The 9,287-nt window shown below is 35.0% G+C and overlaps 1 pseudogene; it reads right to left on the bottom strand.

Annotated features, from left to right (window-relative positions):
• Positions 1-7,052: 7,052 nt before the first annotated feature.
• On the bottom strand, positions 7,053-7,131 carry LOC132009037 (U4 spliceosomal RNA; annotated as a pseudogene).
• Positions 7,132-9,287: the final 2,156 nt, after the last annotated feature.

A 9,287-nucleotide genomic window follows, 5' to 3' on the forward strand; every position in this document is an offset into this window, starting at 1 on the left:
TGTTTGTGCAGTAAACCTTAAACTGACCCTGACACCCCCTGCCCCGGGAACTTCCTTAAAAGCAAGTCCAGGAAACCAGTAGAATATGGTGGACCAGTCCCTGATAACAGAGCCCAAATACAAGGGTGGGTCAGGTCAGGTGGAGGTAACAGAGCCTGACTGCAGGGATGAGTCAGGCCAGGTGGAGACATCCAATCAGTAAAGCATGCATCCTGTCTCCCTAGCTACCAATGAATATGGCCCCCGCCTTTTGGGTGCCAATTCTGACCAAGGTGATAGACTAGTTCAAATAGCTACTATGGGATGAATTGTAATTCAATTGGCCACCCGTGTGTGATTAAGCATGACTGTGCAGCTTTCTCTGTGTGTTACAATCTCATTGGCCACCTGTGTGTGGCCAGGCTCAACCACATGGCCTTTGTTCTATAAAAGTTAGTCGGCAAGGCAGAGGAGGGTTGTCCTCTCTGTAAGAAGCGACCCTGACTGGTTGGTTTGATTCCCGAACTTGGCACGAAATAAAGCTTTGCTTGACCTTCGCTTTGTATCAGTCTCGTTCCTTTGATTATGGACCCATCAGTTTTCATTTTGTTTCTTTGGTCTTCTTTGCTACATAAAACTAATAGTTGAATTTTCACTGTATTTTTAATGAACTAAACTGAGAGTAGTTGCAGTTCAGCTTCTCTTGATACTAAATAGAATTGATTTTTTTTTAAATAGAGATGAGTACTTTCCTGGTACTTTAAGCTCTCTTGTCACTATTTGATTTTCAATTTACTACTTCCCAAATGTCACCAAAAACAAAATTATACAGTTCAAAAGGAATGTGAAGTCATGTTAACATCCTATTAATATATATATTATATATATATAATATATATATATATACCAAAAAAGCACTTTTTCAGATGTGTATACTCAAGCTACTCTAATCTGAGTAATTATTCTAAATTATTACATTCATTTACAGCAAAAGAGATGTCTCATTATTCTTTTAACACAAAAGTAGGCCTTACAGGTATGTAATTCATCTAGTGGTAATGATGAGGTCTGTAATTCATCTAGTGGTAATGATGAGGGAACAGAAGGCTGGCTGAGGACAAAGCAAAAGCTGACACACAGCAGCTTTCTCCCACCCCAACTCCTGGGTTGGATATACACGACATTCTTTAGAAATCTCCCACCTATCTTAATGTTAATACCTTACTAGAGGGGAAAAAAGGATCTTGACAATGGCAAGACCTCTGGCATCTGGTATCTTATAGGTCCTTTTTAGCATATGAAAGTTCTATTGAAACCTCCCTTTTCCTTACCTTCCCCAACCTCCTGGTAGTAACCTGCCACCCTTCACAATCCCAGGGCAACAGCTCTCTCTGCCCATGGGTACTGTCCCCGTACTTTAATAAGCCACCATTTTGCACCAAAGATGTCTCAAGAATTCTTTCTTGGTCGTCGGCTCCGGACCTCACCCCACTGATCCTCACTTATATTCTAAAACTTCTTCAGTAATGAATACAACCTTACCAGCACAACTTTAATATTCTCTATATTATGATGATATAAACAACCAAATACACATTGAAAAAAAATTTAAATCTAGAGAATGTTTGTTGCAAAATTATAAGAATTCATTAGAATTTACCAAATTTTTGTTGATTTTAATTGATTTAATGAAAAATTCATAAATTTCATTCTGTTCCAAAAAGAAACATCCTTGGGATGCCTGGGTGGCTCAGTTGGTTAAGTGTTTGGCTTCAGATCAGGTCATGATTCCAGGGTCCTGGAATCAAATCCCACATTAGGCTCCCTGCTCAGTGGGGAGCCTGTATCTCCTCCCACTTCCTCTGCTTGTGATCTCTCTCTCTGTAGAATAAATGAATAATATCTTTAAGGGAAAAAAAAAAGGAAAAGAAAGTTTAAAAGAAACATTCTTAAGTGAGCTGGTAATTATCAGAATCTAAGAAAAAGAAATCCAATTATTATGATTATGATTATCTAACCATCACTACAACCTAAAATTTAAGTAAGCAAATTAGATATAAATTAAATATTGTCAAAAGACATTAATAGAGTCCATTTTAAAGCACTTTCTATTATTGAAAAGTGATAATGCTATTGATAATGTTTATAATAGCTTTTCAATTTAATACCTGTATGTTAAAGTCTATGTAAAAGATACTGGTGGTCCTGGAGAAATTTGTGAATCTCTGTGCATATAGGGTTTATAAGCAAATTGATTAAAATAGACTGGAACAACTGGACTGGATTAAAGTATTAATGTGATACATGTAATCGAGGTGTCTTGTTAAAATGCTTTTTGTGATTTAGTAGTTCTGGGGTGGGACTTGAGATTTTATATTCCCTTTTTTTTTTAAATAAATTTTCTTTATTTATTTGTCAGAGAGAGAAAGAGGAGAGAACACAAGCAAGAGGAGCAACAAGCAGAGGAAAAATCAGGCTCCCCATTGAGCAAGGAGCTGGATGTGGAACTAGATCTTGGGACCCTAGTATCACGACCTGAGCAGAAGGCAGACCCACAACCTACTGAACCACCTAGGCCTCCTAAGATTCTTCATTTCTAATAAGTAATTCATTTCAGGTAATGCCAGGGTCTTGGTCTAAGGGCCACAGTTTGAATAGCAAGGATTAGTTGACCTGCTATGCATTTACTCTTTGATTCTTTAGAGGTCCAGATTTGTCTTATTTGCAAAATAATAAGGCAATTTTATATGATGGAATGTTGTTTTAATATTTTAAAAATAAATATTTTAAAAATAAATTGGCTTATTTTCTGAGAAGAGATTTGAATTAAGTTTGAATATGGGGATGGAAAGCTCTGCATAGAAAAAAAAAAACATTTTGTTATTAGTATTGATGGGCAATCAGAGTGAGTAAGAAACTGGAAAACTGGGGAGGATTGGCATGTGATGATTTGAGCTTACAATATACAAAAAAAAAAAAAAAAAAAAAAGGAAGAGAAAATTTTTTTGTCCTATGTTTTAACTAAATCTTGTAGGCCAAACTAAGAAATTAAAAATAGCAAAACAGGGGCAACTGGGTGGCTCCGTGGGTTAAAGCCTTTGCCTTCGGCTCTGGTCATGATCCCAGGATCCTGGAATCAAACCCCATATCAGGCTCTCTCCTCTATGGGGAGCCTGCTTCCTCCTCTCTCTCTTTCTGCCTGCCTCTCTGCCTACTTGTGATCTCTGTCTGTCAAATAAATAAATAAATAAATAATTTTTAAAAAAAGCAAAACAGCAATTTGGTGCATTTTGTATAGTAAATATATATATATGTATATATATACATATATATATTTGAATATATTTATTTGTATAGTAAATATATATATATATTTTTTAAATCAGAAGACAAGAAAATTCAACACAGTAGCATTAATTTGCTCTAACTAACATTTCCCAGAAAAGAGCTTGTACTAGTTCCATACTGCATGAAAACCACTTTCAAATTAGTTCTCAATCCTATCAGACCCAACATCTCCTTACAACAATAATAGTTTTCCTTTTACTTCACTTAAATTAAATGCACAGAGGTTATACTCTAACTGCTACTATATTCTTTTTATTTTTTTACAAAAATATTTTAAGGATTTTATTTATTTATTTGACAGACAGAGATCACAAGTAGGCAGAGAGGCAGGTAGAGAGAGAGGGGGAAGGAGGCTCCCTGCTGAGCAGAGAGCCCAATGCAGGGCTCAATCCCAGGACCCTGGGATCATGACCTGAGCCAAAGGCAAAGGCTTTGACTGAGCCACCCAGGTGCCACTAACTGCAACTATATTCTTAAAAATCATGGCAGTGCCCCAGTTTTATCATGGGGGACAAATAAAAGGGAAATAAGTTATATTTCAGTGCATAAATATCTAGACCGAAAAACATAAATAATAAAGTAGTCAGGTGCTTAGATCCACATATGGATCTAAATGTAAAAGCTACAAAGCAGACCAACAGAGAAAGGTTTTCCTGTTAATTCAAATACCCTGAATAGGGTGATCTGTGATATAAGTAAGTGGTGAACAATATTTGGTAACATTCCCAACCAAAGAATGGGTAATGTTCCCTTAATTTATAAAGGAATTGATTTCCTGGATAACTCTTTCTGTTAAAATCATGCACTTAACGTTTTGTGTTTATATGTAAGTCAGAGAAGGATTCTAGGTAAGGATAACTAAAAGTTGGTTTGTCATACACAGGAATGATTGACAAGATATTCAAATCATGAGCAGAATGCAGACCAAATCTTTGTTGGCCACTCCCTGCATTGGAAGACATCAAGTATCTGATATATGTGGCGCCATCTAAGTGATTGTAAATATCAAAAAGGACCATTAAGTTTCAAACTGTCTAATGTTTTCTCAACTGATCAGGTCACAGATGATCTTCTCAAACATATTATCTGCCACACTGTTGATTATGAATGAGATTGTTAACACAAGTTCACAAGTGAGCAATATTTATTGTTTCAGAAACACAAACCTGAAAATTAGGAGTCTTATTTCATTTAAAAGTAACCTAAAATTACACATGAAATCTTTATCAAAGCTTCCTTCCCTAGTGAGATCTTTTTAAATATAACTATTCTCTTGGATATCAATTATAAGGACTTCAAATAGTATGCATTTAATTATTATATGTTGTATAACATTTGTTTTCAGATGCAGACATTAAGGCTGTCTTAACTAGAAATTTTGTTTAGTGTCCTGTAAGGTTCATTTGTCAAGTTATATAATTAAGTCAGAATTTCACTATAAACTTAATGACATTAAGATTCATTAATGGTGCTTATCAGAAAATTGTGCATCATTAGTGTGGATTAACACCATAGGTGCTCTTTCTTAAACTAAAACTTTGTTCCAACGTGGGTTTAAAATGAAATGTCAAAATGCATTTATAATGTGAATTAGTAAGTATCTATAATTATTCTAAATACAAAAAATGTTAGACAAAATAATCTTTTACAATTGAAGAAGATTTATCAATAGTTTTGTTAATAAAGGAATGTATTATCAAGAAAATATACAGTCAATTTTTAAGAAACAAAACAGAATTTAAAGGCAAGTAGGAGATTTTCTATTATTATACAATGTAAAACGATAAACACAAAATTCTTTCAAGGTGACTTATCTCCAAAATACATTGAGTAGGGGTGCCTGAGTGGCTCAGTCGGTTAAGCATCTGCTTTAGGTTCAAGTCATGATCCCAGGGTCCTGGGATTGAGCCCCATGACCTGCTCCTTGCTCAGCAGGTGATCTGTTTCTCCCTCCCCACTGCCCTTCCTCCTGCTAAATAAATAAAATCTAAAAATAAAAAAATTGATTAAAAACACTTGAATCCATTCATCTATCAATAGATACCCATGTCTTAGATATTGTATATCATGCTTCAGTGAACATGGGAGTGCAGATACTTCTTCAACACAGTGCTTTCATTTCCTTCAGATAAATTTTCAAGAGTAGAATTACTAGATCAAATGATAGTTTCATTTTTATTTTTTTTATTTTTTTTTATTTTTTGAGGAACTTTCAAAAAGTTTTCCATAGTAGCTGTACCGGTTTGAAATACCACAACAGTGCAAGAATGTCCCCTCTTCTCCACATTTTCTCCACAGCATGTGTTGTTTCTTATTCTTTTGATGGTAACTATTCTAACAGATGTGAGGTAATTTTACTCTGATATGCACACACACACAAATAGTACTCAGCCATTAACAAAAGAAAGAAAGAAAAAAAAAAGAAAGAAAGAAAGAGGAAGGAAGGATATCTTGCCATTTGTGATCACCTGGATGGATCTTGAGAGCCTTATGTAAGTGAAATAAGTCAATTGTATCTCAATAAAACTGTAAAATAAATCCTAACAATTCTGTGCAAAATAAACAGGGATATTTCTTGGCATCTGACAGTAGAACCATGTGAATAGCAAGAAAAATTTTAAAAATATGCTTTTATATGGTATTTGCTAAATTTTGCTGGGGTAGCCAGATCCAAGATGATCCCCAGTGATCTGGACTTCTTAGTATTCACAACCATAAAAAAGAACATAGAAAAGAATGTATAGTTCATTCTTTTCTATATCAAGATTGGTCTGTGTGATCAATGGATTATGTTAGAAATGATTATTATTAGCTCATTAAAAGCAATGTATTTCCTTATTACTCTCTCTGTCAAATCACTTGGGGAAGCCAAAAACCACATTATTAAAAAAAAAAAAAAATCAGGGAAATTTGTGGAGAGGACAGTGTAGCAAGGAAACAGGTTCTTCCAATAATCAGTAAGGTGGGTGTTAAATGACTTTTCTCTTCATCAAATGACATTATGTGTGACATAAAATGAACACAAATTACTCTAAGGAGTTCTTTACTCATCTCTTTTAAAAATTTTAGTTATTATTATTTTTAATGGATTTTATTTTTAGGTCAGTTTTAGGTTCACAGGAAAACCAAGTGTAAGGTATTGAGTTTTCATATATCCTCTGCCCCTTACATGACTATCCTCCCGCATTATCCGTGTCCCCACGAGAATGATACATTTGTTATAACTGATGAACCTACATCAAAACATTATAATTTTCCAAAGATGTAGCATTTGATCCCAGGACCCTGGGATTATGATCTGAGCCAAAGGCAGACACTTACCCAACTGCACCACACAGACACCCCATGAAAAAGGATATTTTAAGTAATTATATCAACTGATCTAATATCTGTGATGTAATAATCTAAATAATAGTGCATATCTGCTCTAGTTTATTGGGAAATTTTGCTCAAGAATCTTCATAGTCTTCCTTTCTCTAGAGGCGTGGTTCAGGTCATGGAATAACTCCTAGCTCTTTGATCTTTCTTTCTTTCTTTCTTTCACTTCTGCAATTTAGTCACTACAGATAAACTGATTTCCTTAAAATACTATTTTTACCCCAATATGTATTTTGAGAAGTCTCTCACATATAAGGAGCAGGGAAATAAAATAGTAGCTGTATGGTATTATAGGGTTGCCGGCAGAAAGGATTAATGCTTCACAGTTGAGAGAGAAGAGGGTAAAACATGGATGTGTTTTTCAATTAGCAATAATCGCGCCTCAGATAAACCCCATTGGCTACAATACTGCCACTGTGCAAAGCTAAACATGGATGTGTTTTTCACACAAATAGAAATTGTATGATGGAAAGTCAAGGACATTTCATATGATAATTAGAACTTTCTCCATGATAATGATTTACTTAGTTGCCTTATGACTTCAGGTCTTTGATAGTTTCAAGAAAATATATAATTTTGTTTCTTACTGGCTTTTACAATTGTTAGTTAAAAGCAAAATTGCAGATTTCTATGTCCTAAACAGAAAGCGGTCCTTGCCGTGACCTTGGATATCTCATTGGTGGAACTGGGACTTTCCCCCCACCATGCTAGGGAAGTGAGCACTGAGGAACTGAGGAGATTCTAGATGAACACTGGGTGTTATATGTCACTGATGAATTACTGAACTCTGTATCTGAAAGTAATGATGTATTACATATTGACTAATTGAATTTAAATTAAAAAAAAAAAAAAAACTGAACAGCCAAATTGCCAGTTTGCAGAACTGTCCAACATTTCTCCCTGTTTTTCAGAATAATTTCCAGGTTTGTGTCACTGCGGTAGTCTCTTTGCTATCTAGCGGCTCCATGTACTTGGACTCCTTTTAGCCTTCAGACTCTTGGACTTCAGAGTGCAGGAGTTCATGGGAATCCTAGAATACTTTTCTTAGCACTACTACCTCACTCTCAGATTTTTTTTTTTTCCAGAAAATCTGGAGTTTCTCTAATTGAATTTCTTCAGCTCTCCTGCTCTGCCCAGATGCATTCTGAGAATGGCTACTTGCATTTGATTGATTGAGTCTCTATAACGCAGGAAACCACTCAATTCTCTTTTTCTGTCCCAGCTTTTGGTATATTTCCAATGAATATTTAGTGAACACTTATGAGCAAGAAGTGGGTGCAAATTCACTTTGTGTCTGAGACTGTGGGATTTTGATCTGTCATGGCAGCCCAGAGGCAGATACTGAAAGTTCCTTAAACATTCAGCTATGTTCACCTTCCTTCATCATAGTGGACTTGTCATTTGCCTAGAGTTCCACCATTACTAAAGAAGCTCTCATATGAAGTGCTTTTCACTTTCTGGAATTTATTTGATTTAGATTTCTTTGAGTTCTCACATTTCTCATCATTTTAAGGATAAACCAGCCAGAGAAAGATAAATGCTGCATTATTTCACTCATATGTGGAATATAAGAAGCAAAACAAATGATTATAGGGGAAAGAAAGAGAAAGGAAAACCAAGAAACAGCTCTGAGCTATAGAGAACAAACTGGTGCCAGAGGTGAAGTAGGTGAGGGAATGGGTGAAATAGGTGATGGAGATTAAAAGCACACTTATCTTGATGAACACTGAGTAATATGTGGAATTGTTGAATCACTGTATTATACACCTGAAACTAATATAACACTGTATGTTAACTACACTGGAATTCAAATAAAATAATTTTTAAAAACTATAGTTTATTTTATTTTTATTACTTAGATTTTTATCTTTTTTTAGTATGAACACACAATCTTGCAAATCTCAATATCCAAGCAAGAAGCAGAACATATTTTCCTGTTCACATTTTATTTTTAATTTTTTAAAAAAAGATTTAAAATTTTGTTTTTATGTTTGCATCTGTAAAATCCTTTTGGATTCACTAGACAGAGTAACTATAAGTTACTTACATGATATATAATATTTTTCAATGGTAGTGCTTAAATTGCATTGAAATGCTGTTTCAAACAATGACTTCTTGGAGGATTTGTTATTGCAAACATATGAGCAAAGTAATGAGTTGGGGACGGGGGATGATGGTCCTTTCAAAACAGTGGCAGGCTGAGATTAAAAGGCTGTCTTCACTATCATGTACTTTTATCACATTAGTCTTTTCCAACCATAAATAACATATATTTGGGAAGAGAGAAATTATCTCCCCTTATCTATTTCCCAAGAAGGCATTTGCTTTCTTATTTTGATATCAAACAAAAGAGACAATGGTTACATTCTATAACATTGACTTTGCAGGTTGTTTCAGGACACTTAGTCTTTACTATTTCTTTTTTTTTTTTTAAAGATTTTATTTATTTATTTGACAGAGAGAAATCACAAGTAGATGGAGAGGCAGGCAGAGAGAGAGAGGGAAGCAGGCTCCCTGCTGAGCAGAGAGCCCGATGCGGGACTCGATCCCAGGCCCCCGAGATCATGACCTGAGCCGAAGGC

Source organism: Mustela nigripes, chromosome 1 (assembly GCF_022355385.1).
Source record: "Mustela nigripes isolate SB6536 chromosome 1, MUSNIG.SB6536, whole genome shotgun sequence".
Lineage (NCBI taxonomy): Eukaryota > Metazoa > Chordata > Mammalia > Carnivora > Mustelidae > Mustela > Mustela nigripes.